The sequence below is a fragment of the Taudactylus pleione genome, unplaced genomic scaffold, assembly GCF_031769625.1.
Source record: "Taudactylus pleione unplaced genomic scaffold, aTauple2 ptg003455l, whole genome shotgun sequence".
In the NCBI taxonomy this organism is placed as follows: Eukaryota; Metazoa; Chordata; class Amphibia; order Anura; family Myobatrachidae; genus Taudactylus; species Taudactylus pleione.
Genome location: NW_028287806.1, coordinates 337,709 through 349,769, shown reverse-complemented (window position 1 = coordinate 349,769; position 12,061 = coordinate 337,709).

The following is a 12,061-nucleotide window of genomic DNA, read 5'->3' as shown; positions in this document are numbered from 1 at the left end:
CTTACCTCCAGGGGTGCCTCAGAAAAGCACAAAAGAAAAACAAGCCAAAAAAACAAGCTACAGTAAAAAAAACCAAGCAACTCGGGGGGGAAAGAAGAAGCCCAATTCCGCTTGTTATAAGCGAACTTGGCAACTAAGGGCCTGATTCAGAGCCACTCGTAAGCAGCAGTACGCTCGTTCTGAGCGATGTTCGCACTTCTGCGCATGCGTACGGATCATAATACGCATGCGCGAACCAGTCAGTGCGGCCAAAAAATGTTTGTTCGCTATATAGCGAGTGCCTGCTACTTTGAGTGACAGGATGAGGCATATGTGGGTGGTAACAGGGGATGGTGCTTGAAAACGGGGAGTGGAGATCAGAACGCAGGCGTGCTTAAAGGTCAAAACGGGCGTTTTATGGGTGTGCATAATTAATACAGCAGCGTCATTGACCACGTCACCTGGTTGTTTTATAGTCAGAACTGCTCGCAATATAGCGGTAGGAAAAACCAACCACAAGAATAGCGAGCAGTTCATACGCTGGTCGATGTACTCGATTAATCTAATAAATAGCGGACATGACGTAGGATGCGAGCGGCCAGGGGGCGTAGTTATCCAAAAAATGACCGCAAGTTTTGTTCGCTCGTTCAGACATAGAGGCGTGAACAGACCGGAAAGGGCGAACGGTTCATTTGAATAGCCACCCCTTTTTTCTGAACGACCGTCCGCAAATAGCGTCCGGCTCTGAATCAGCCCAAAGCCCCTGTCCCGCACGTACCTGCCCGCTGCAGCACCTCCGGCATTGGTGGCTGCTCTGATATGTGTTCTCACAGCAACACACAGTACAGTTTAGAAAAAAAAAAAAAAATTTTTTCTAAACTTTATTGTGTGCTGCTGGGAGAACACATATCAGAGCAGCCACCAGAGCCAGATCAGAGACCAGGGAGCGGAGGAGGACCTGCCCACACTGAGGTTAGTGTTACCTGCTATACGTTACCTCACAGTGGCGATAGTACATCCATCAAATTCCGAAAACACAGAATTTTTGGAATTTGAATGCCATAATTTCCATATCCCCATACTAATGTACTAATCTACCCATACTAATGTACCCACAGTAATGTACTAATGTACCCATACTAATATACTAATGTACTAATGTACCTATACTAATGTACCCATACTAATGTACTAATGTACCCATACTAATGTACTAATACTAATGTACTAATGTACCTATACTAATGTACCCATACTAATGTGCCCATACTAATGTACTAATGTACCCGTACTAATGTACTAATGTACCCATACTAATGTACTAATGTACCCGTACTAATGTACTAATGTACCCATACTAATGTACCCATACAAATGTACTAATGTACCCATACTAATGTACTAATGTACCCGTACTAATGTACTAATGTACCCATACTAATGTACCCATACTAATGTACTAATGTACCCATACTAATGTACTAATGTACCCGTACTAATGTACTAATGTACCCATACTAATGTACTAATGTACCCATACTAATGTACCCGTACTAATGTACTAATGTACCCATACTAATGTACCCATACTAATGTACCCGTACTAATGTACTAATGTACCCATACTAATGTACCCATACTAATGTACCCATACTACTGTACTAATGTACCCATACTAATGTACCCATACTAATGTACTAATGTACCCATACTAATATACTAATGTACTAATGTACCCACAGTAATGTACTAATGTACCCATACTAATATACTAATGTACTAATGTACCCATACTAATGTACTAATATACCCATACTAATGTACCCACAGTAATGTACTAATGTACCTATACTAATGTACCCATACTAATGTACCTATACTAATGTACCTATACTAATGTACTAATGTACCTATACTAATGTACCCATACTAATGTACTAATGTACCCATACTAATGTACTAATGTACTAATGTACCTATACTAATGTACTAATGTACCCATACTAATGTACTAATGTACTAATGTACCTATACTAATGTACCCGTACTAATGTACTAATGTACCCATACTAATGTACCCATACTAATGTACTAATGTACCCATACTAATGTACTAATGTACCCACAGTAATGTACTAATGTACCCATACTAATATACTAATGTACTAATGTACCCATACTAATGTACTAATATACCCATACTAATGTACCCACAGTAATGTACTAATGTACCCATACTAATGTACCCATACTAATGTACTAATGTACCCATACTAATGTACTAATGTACCCATACTAATGTACCTATACTAATGTACTAATGTACCCATACTAATGTACCTATACTAATGTACTAATGTACCCATACTAATGTACTAATGTACCCGTACTAATGTACTAATGTACCCATACTAATGTACTAATGTACCCGTACTAATGTACTAATGTACTAATGTACCCATACTAATGTACCCGTACTAATGTACCCGTACTAATGTACCCCTACTAATGTTCTAATGTACCCATACTAATGTACTAATGTATGGGGAGTGTGGAAATTTACGCAGGGGGACTTAACCAGGAGATATCAGTGATATATATACAGTATATAATGATATCAGTGATATCTCCTGTGTTAAGTCTCTTCATGAATACTAAAATAACGGTAATTAAGGAAAATGTCCTTTAAAAAATGTATTTTAGTGTTGATGAATAGGCCCCTCATTCTCTAGACAGTATATAGGATTTCCCAGCCTGAGACAGAGGGCATGATTCACTACGAATCACTATTTTGCTTATACGCATGCAACTGCTAATATTAGCGATGCTATTTAAATGTTTGCATTGCAAACGCAGCCTTACATAAAGACGCCCACTTCCCCTTACTCACAACGCATGCGCAGTGCGAATTAATTGACCGATTGCACGCGCATAAGCAAATGCATTCCTTGCTGAATCAGGCCCTGAGACTGTTTATCTACCTAACCTGCATCCAGGATGTAACTGCAAAGGTTCTCATACTCAGGGCCCAGGGTGGGTTATATAACATCAGACGGAGGCATTGTTGGTGCTAGGCCTCTGACGATCACCTCACTACCCAATAGACAGGTACCCAGCAGTATTACAGACCAGCCTATAACGTTAGAGGTGACCACGAGCCCCTCTGTGAGGGCGTCTCTATACAGCTGGGGCAATACTGTCTATGCATACAGTGCATTGCGGTTATCTCACTGTCCGCGTCTCTCCTGAGTGGCGTTTGGGTTCCTGTGGGAGTCACAGAAAGGTTCAGGGCTGCCCAGGACGCTGGTTATCACACAGATGCTCAGAGTTATATTAAGTCACCGATATAAACTTCTTTATTTAATATTCTCAACTTTTTCCTCACTGCTCAATTATTTACCCCACTTTTCTCTCCTGATATTTCCATTCAGTGTAACTGTCTTTGTGTGTACCTGGATTGCTAATTAGTGCTGTCAGCAAATAATAAGTGAGTAAAGAGGATGGGAATGTCACGCTGAAGGTAAATTACATGTCTGGGTGACAGCTTGTCATCCGTCATGTACAGTTCTCCGTAAACGCAGAGTTATAACAAAGAGTTATTATTACCTGTACAATGCACGTGTCTCTCGCCCAGCTAACGTTCTGCCTCTCAGGCGCGGCTGGCAGTGGAAGCTTCGCCCGGAGCTGTCAGACATTATTCTGGATCAGTATTTGTGTATGTACAGATTAAGCATGACGATGTAGCACAATCGAGACCGGTGAGGCTGCAGGGCAGTCCAAAATTCACATAGGGGAGCCACACCAACTGCCAGTGATGTGTGACAGTGTTGGGGTGGCAGTTGGTATGGCCCCTGATGTGCATTTTGGACTGCGCTGCAGCCCCACCTCTGGATACTGTGGCATCTGATCCACAATACTGGACGAGGGGCAGAGTACTAACAGTGGCCAGAAGGAGCTGGCATCTGATCCACAGAACTAGGACCAGGGGCCGAGCACTAACAGTGGCAAGAAGGAGCTGGCATCTGATTCACAGAACTAGGACCAGGGGCAGAGCACTAACAGTGGCCAGAAGGAGCTGGCATCTGATCCACAGTACTAGGACCAGGGTCAGAGCACTAACAGTGGCCAGAAGGAGCTGGCATCTGATCCACAGTACTAGGACAAGGAGCCTGCTCTGCCCCTGGTCCTAGTACTGTGGATCAGATGCCAGCTCCTTCTGGCCACTGTTAGTGGCCAGAAGGAGCTGGCATCTGATTCACAGAACTAGGACCAGGGGCAGAGCACTAACAGTGGCCAGAAGGAGCTGGCATCTGATCCACAGTACTAGGACCAGGGGCAGAGCACTAACAGTGGCCAGAAGGAGCTGGCATCTGATCCACAGTACAAGTACCAGGGGTAGAGCACTAACCGTGGCCAGAAGGAGCTAGCATCTGATCCACAGAACTAGGACCAGGGGCAGAGCACTAACCGTGGAAAGAAGGAGCTGGCATCTGATTCACAGAACTAGGACCAGGGGCAGAGCACTAACAGTTGCCAGAAGGAGCTGGCATCTGATTCACGGTACTGGGACCGGGGGCAGAGTACTAAGTGGCCAGAATGAGCTGGTATCTGATCCACATAACTAGGACCAGGGGCAGAGCACTAACCGTGGCCAGAAGGAGCTGGTATCTGATCCACAGTACTAGGACCAGGGGAAGACCATCGGAGGTGAGAGACCTGGTAGCCAGTTAATGAGAGATAAGTTTCAGTTTTGGGCTAAAATGGAATTGCAAATAAAATGAAACAGATAGTGGATTACATAGTTTTACAAATATCACTTGCGGCAGATGATGGAGAGGATTAATGAAAGGATGCCTTGCAGCCCACTGGAGTGCTTTTATGTTTAACTGTCGTTTAAGGATAAATGATTACAAGTTAAGTTTCCGTTAGATACCATAGATGTAATGGAAAGAATATTCCTTTGGCCTTTGGGGTGGATATTTTCCTCACATCCCCCAGTGACATTGCAGCAGGAATCCATATTTATTATTTGTATATGAATTACTGTAATTACAGAGGTTGGATATGGTACACCGGCACTCGGTATCCTGGCAGGCAGAATCCTGATACCGGCATCCTGCCAAGGTTGGGAAACTGACACCTGTTGATCGGTATCCTAACCCCCTCCCTACTCCTTTCCCTCCCTGCCTGATTCCTAATACCACCCTCCCCCCTAGTGCCTACACCTAACCTCCCCCACCTAGTGCCTACACCTAACCTCCAACCCCTAGTGCCTACACCTAACCTCCCCCCCTAGTGCCTAACCCTAACCTCCCATACAGTGCCTAACCCTAACCTACCCCCCAGTGCCTAACCCTAACCTCCCACCTAGTGCCTACACCTAACCCCCCCTAGTCCCTACACCTAACCCTCCCTCCCTAGTGCCTACACCTAGCCTCCCCCCCTAGTGCCTACACCTAACCTCCCCCTTGTGCCTAACCATAAACTCCCCCTAGTGCCTAGAATTAACCTCCCCCCTAGTGCCTAACCATAGCCTCCCACCTAGTGTCTAACCATATCCTTCCATCTAGTGCCTAACCCTAACCTCCCCTCCCTAGTGCCTAACCCTAACCTCCCACCTAGTTCCTAACCCTAACCTCCCCCCCTAGTGCCTACACCTAACCTCCCCTAGTGCCTACACCTAACCTCCCCTAGTGCCTACACCTAACCTCCCCCCCTAGTGCCTACACCTAACCTCCCCCCCTAGTGCCTAACCCTAACCTCCCCCCTAGTGCCTAACCCTAACCTCCCCCCCTAGTGCCTAACCCTAACCTCCCCCCCTAGTGCCTACACCTAACCTCCCCCCCTTGTGCCTAACCATAGCCTCCCCCTAGTGCCTACACCTAACCTCCCCCCCAGTGCCTAACCATAGCCTCCCACCTAGTGCCTAACCCTAACCTCCCCCCCTAGTGCCTAACCCTAACCTCCCACCTAGTTCCTAACCCTAACCTCCCACCTAGTTCCTAACCCTAACCTCCCCCCTAGTGCCTAACCCTAACCTCCCCCCCTAGTGCCTACACCTAACCTCCCCCCTAGTGCCTAAACCTAACCTCCCCCCCTAGTGCCTACACCTAACCTCCCACCTAGTGCCTAACCCTAACCTCCCCCCCTAGTGCCTAACCCTAACCTCCCCCCTAGTGCCTAACCCTAACCTCCCCCACCTAGTAACTACACCTAACCTCCTCCCTAGTACCTACACCTAACCTCCCCCTAGTGCCTAACCCTAACCCCCCCTAGTGCCTAACCCTAACCCCCCCTAGTGCCTAGCCCTAACCTCCTCCCTAGTGCCTAACCCTAACCTCCTCCCTAGTGCCTAACCCTAACCTCCTCCGCTAGTGCCTAACCATAACCTCCCCCCTAGTGCCTACACCTAACCTCCCCTCCTAGTGCCTAACCCTAACCTCCCGCCTAGTGCCTAACCCTAACCTCCCCTACTAGTGCCTAACCCTAACCTCCCACCTAGTAACTACACCTATCCTCCCCCCTAGTACCTACACCTATCCTCCCCCTAGTGCCTAACCCTAACCCCCCCAGTGCCTAACCCTAACCCCCCCTAGTGCCTAGCCCTAACCTCCTCCCTAGTGCCTAACCCTAACCTCCTCCCTAGTGCCTAACCCTAACCTCCCACCCTAGTGCCTAACCCTAACCCCCCCCCTAGTGCCTACACCTAACCTCCTCCGCTAGTGCCTAACCATAACCTCCCCCCTAGTGCCTACACCTAACCTCCCCTCCTAGTGCCTAACCCTAACCTCCCCCCTAGTGCCTAACCCTAACCTACACCTAACCCCCCCTAGTGCCTACACCTAACCTCCCCTCCTAGTGCCTAACCCTAATCCCCCCTAGTGCCTACACCTAACCCCCCCTAGTGCCTACACCTAACCCCCCCCCTAGTGCCTACACCTAACCTCCCCTCCTAGTGCCTAACCCTAATCCCCCCTAGTGCCTACACCTAACCCTCCCCTTGTGCTTAACCCTAACCCCGCTACTTACCTTTGGGATGCCAGCAACTGGATTCTGACAGGTGACAGGTTTTCGGTGCCGGCATTCTGAGCGCCGGAATCCCCGAGGTCGGTATTATAGCCGCAATCAATTTACTGGCTTTTAACAGTGAATCTTGATTTTGAATTTTACTTTTCCAGTTGTCATAACCTGTGTGATTGTCTGTTTTATGTTTTACAATCTGTTTTTGATTAGAATAAAAGTTAGTGTCTCCTATGTTTGGGTGGTGTAAGTGGGCAGCGAGCAGCTTCCTCAGTAATACGATATACGATATTCAGCCATCAGTCCGTCTATCATGATATTTGGCTGCTAGAATTACAGTCAGAGGAAAGGTGGGATCATGACCGGTGGGCCCAGTTCATGGTATAAAAGCTAATGGCAAGGTGAGCATTAAATGGCAGAACTGAATAAACCATTATATAAGTGGATTAATGAGAGATATGTAAATACATTGTATCTCTGCCGCCATGCTGCAGTTTGGCCTTGGTTCCCGGAGAGCTGGTGACTAGTGTTCTCCTATAGTGTGCGGCATAGACGTAACGTAGATGTTCTCTCTTCTATAGACACTCAGGGCCTGATTCAGAGCTGGACGCTATTTGCGCTCGCTCGTTCAGAAAAAGGGGCCTGATATTTAAATAGAGCACTCGCTCTTTGCGGTCTGTTGACGCCTCTATGTCTGAATGAGCGAACGAAACATGCGCTCGCTATTTTGTAAAGACGCCCCTTGGCCGCTCGCATCCTACGTCATCTCAGCTATTTATTTGATTAATCGAGTACATCGAAAGGCGAATTAATTGCTCGCAGTGCTTGTGGTTGGATTTTCCTACCGCAATCATGCGAGTAGTTCAGGCTAAAAGACAACCAAGTGACGTGGTCGATGACGCTGCTTTGTTAATTATGCACACCCTTAAAACGCCCGTTTTGACCATTTGGCACGCCTGTGTTCGGATCTCCACTCCCTGTTTTCAAGCACCTTCCCCTGTTACCACCCACAAACGCCTCATTCTGTCACTCAAATTAGCAGGCACTCGCTATTTTGCGAGCACACAAATTCTGACCGCAATGACTGGTTCGCGCATGTGTATTACAACCCATACGCAAGCGCAGTTGTGCGAACATCACTCGGAGCAAACGAGCGGCCGCTTACGAGCGGCTCTGAATCAGGCCCTCACTTCACTCTCACATACATAAGTCTAATTGCTGTCCTGCCTAATGTTAGGCTTCTCTGAGCATCTGTCAGTAATATCTAAGCCTCAGGCCTGATTGTAGACTGTATGGAGCGCAGGGCAATAGTTCCTTTTGGGTGCCCCCCCTTCCAAAAATCAAACAGGGCAATCACCCAGCAAGGTTATGTGGCTTCATTACGTGCCCCCTGTACATCACTGTAGGGGGATACCCCAAACACAAAGTGGGTGCGCTGCTGCAATGTGTTACTGCTCCATCCTCTCCCCATGGCCGCACTGGGAGAATGGGAGGGATTGGGAACAGCAGCACCGTGTGAATATGGTGCTGCCAGAGATTGTACTTTATGTCACACACAGAGCCCATTCACATTATACCACACACACACACACACACACACACACACACACACACACACACAGAGCCCATTCACATTATACCACACACACACACACACACACACAGAGCCCATTCACATTATACCACACACACAGAGCCCATTCACATTATACCACACACACACACACACACACACACACACACACACACACACACACACACACACACACACACACACACACACACACACACACACACACACAGAGCCCATTCACATTATACCACACACAGAGCCCATTCACATTATACCACACACACACACACACACACACAGAGCCCATTCACATTATACCACACACACACACACACAGAGCCCATTCACATTATACCACACACACACACACACAGAGCCCATTCACATTATACCACACACAGAGCCCATTCACATTATACCACACACACACACACACACACACACACACACAGAGCCCATTCACATTATACCACACACAGAGCCCATTCACATTATACCACACACACACACACACACACACACACACACACAGAGCCCATTCACATTATACCACACACACACAGAGCCCATTCACATTATACCACACACACACAGAGCCCATTCACATTATACCACACACACACAGAGCCCATTCACATTATACCACACACACAGAGCCCATTCACATTATACCACACACACACACAGAGCCCATTCACAATATACCACACACAGAGCCCATTCACATTATACCACACACAGAGCCCATTCACATTATACCACACACAGAGCCCATTCACATTATACCACACACACACACACAGAGCCCATTCACATTATACCACACACACAGAGCCCATTCACATTATACCACACACACACAGCCCATTCACATTATACCACACACACACACACAGAGCCCATTCACATTATACCAGACACACACACAGAGCCCATTCACATTATACCACACACACAGAGCCCATTCACATTATACCACACACACACACACACAGAGCCCATTCACATTATACCACACACACACAGAGCCCATTCACATTGTACCACACACACAGAGCCCATTCACATTATACCACACACAGAGCCCTTTCCCATTATACCACATACACACAGAGCCCATTCCCATTATACCACACACACAGAGCCCATTCACATTATACCACATACACACACACACAGAGCCCATTCACATTATACCACACACACACAGAGCCCATTCACATTATACCACACACACACAGAGCCCATTCACATTAAACCACACACACACAGAGCCCATTCACATTATACCACACACACACAGCCCATTCACATTATACCACACACAGAGCCCATTCACATTATACCACACACAGAGCCCATTCACATTATACCACACACACACACAGAGCCCATTCACATTATACCACACACACACAGAGCCCATTCACATTATACCACACACACACAGCCCATTCACATTATACCACACACAGAGCCCATTCACATTATACCACACACAGAGCCCATTCACATTATACCACACACACACACAGAGCCCATTCACATTATACCACACACACAGAGCCCATTCACATTATACCACACACACACAGCCCATTCACATTATACCACACACACACAGCCCATTCACATTATACCACACACACACAGAGCCCATTCACATTATACCACACACAGAGCCCATTCACATTATACCACACACACACACAGAACCCATTCACATTATACCACACACACACACAGAGCCCATTCACATTATACCACACACACAGAGCCCATTCACATTATACCACACACACACACAGAGCCCATTCACATTATACCACACACACACAGAGCCCATTCACATTGTACCACACACACAGAGCCCATTCACATTATACCACACACAGAGCCCTTTCCCATTATACCACATACACACAGAGCCCATTCCCATTATACCACACACACAGAGCCCATTCACATTATACCACATACACACAGAGCCCATTCATATTATAGCACACACACAGAGCCCATTCCCATTATATCACACACACAGAGCCCATTCACATTAAACCACATACACACAGAGCCCATTCACATTATACCACACACACACAGAGCCCATTCACATTAAACCACATACACACACAGAGCCCATTCACATTATACCACACACACACAGAGCCCATTCGCATTATACCACCTACACACACAGAGCCCATTCACATTATACCACACACACACAGAGCCCATTCACATTATACCACATACACACAGAGCCCATTCACATTATACCACACACACACAGCCCATTCCCATTATACCACACACACACAGAGCCCATTCACATTATACCACACACACAGAGCCCATTCACATTATACCACACACACACACACACACAGAGCCCATTCACATTATACCACATACACACAGAGCCCATTCCCATTATATCACACACACAGAGCCCATTCACATTAAACCACATACACACAGAGCCCATTCACATTATATCACACACACACAGAGCCCATTCACATTATACCACACACACACAGAGCCCATTCACATTATACCACATACACACAGAGCCCATTCCCATTATACCACACACACACAGAGCCCATTCACATTATACCACACACACACAGAGCCCATTCACATTATACCACACACACAGAGCCCATTCACATTATACCACACACACACACAGAGCCCATTCACATTATACCACATACACACAGAGCCCATTCACATTACGTCACACACACGAGCCCATTCACATTATACCTGTCAAAACTGGATTATTGGCTGAGACAAGATCAGTTTAAAATTGAATCGCAGCGATGCCATTTTGCGAAATGGCTGCCTAAGAGCCATTTTAGATAAACTCACACTTTAGTACATGTGGCGATAATACTATTAGCATCATGCGAATGCATCTGTGACCATCGCCATAAGTGACGGCGATTCACCAAAAGCCTATTTCATGACTTTACGTATTATAAAGGATATAGTTCAGAAATGGCTTTACAGTATGTCAAAAATTGGTTTGCATTAGATGAATAGAGCAAATGGCTACGTGACAACTAGCTTGAGTAGGTAAGCTTCCTGGACAGTGTCTGCTCTCACTACAGGTGGCCTGGCTCGAATACACACCTTACATTAGCAAGCTTCCTGCAATGACATGACTTCAAAGACTAGAGTGTTATCTTAGGTTTGTGTCATGTAGTTGGGCTATTTGCATTTACACAAGAGACTGGGAGAATAAAGGGTTTTTCTTTTTAGCTTGGGAAAGGGGGGGGACTGCTGACAGAGTGGGCATGTGGAACTATCAGGCTCAGCATGTCACACTGCTAGATGTTCACTTAGTAAGTGTTAAGTGCACCATTTCTCTTACACACATTAATACGTCTTTATATCAAACCCCGCATACTCAGACATTACATATTCACACATAAGGTTTAATAAGCTTTAAAGTATAAGATTTAAGTTGGTTCA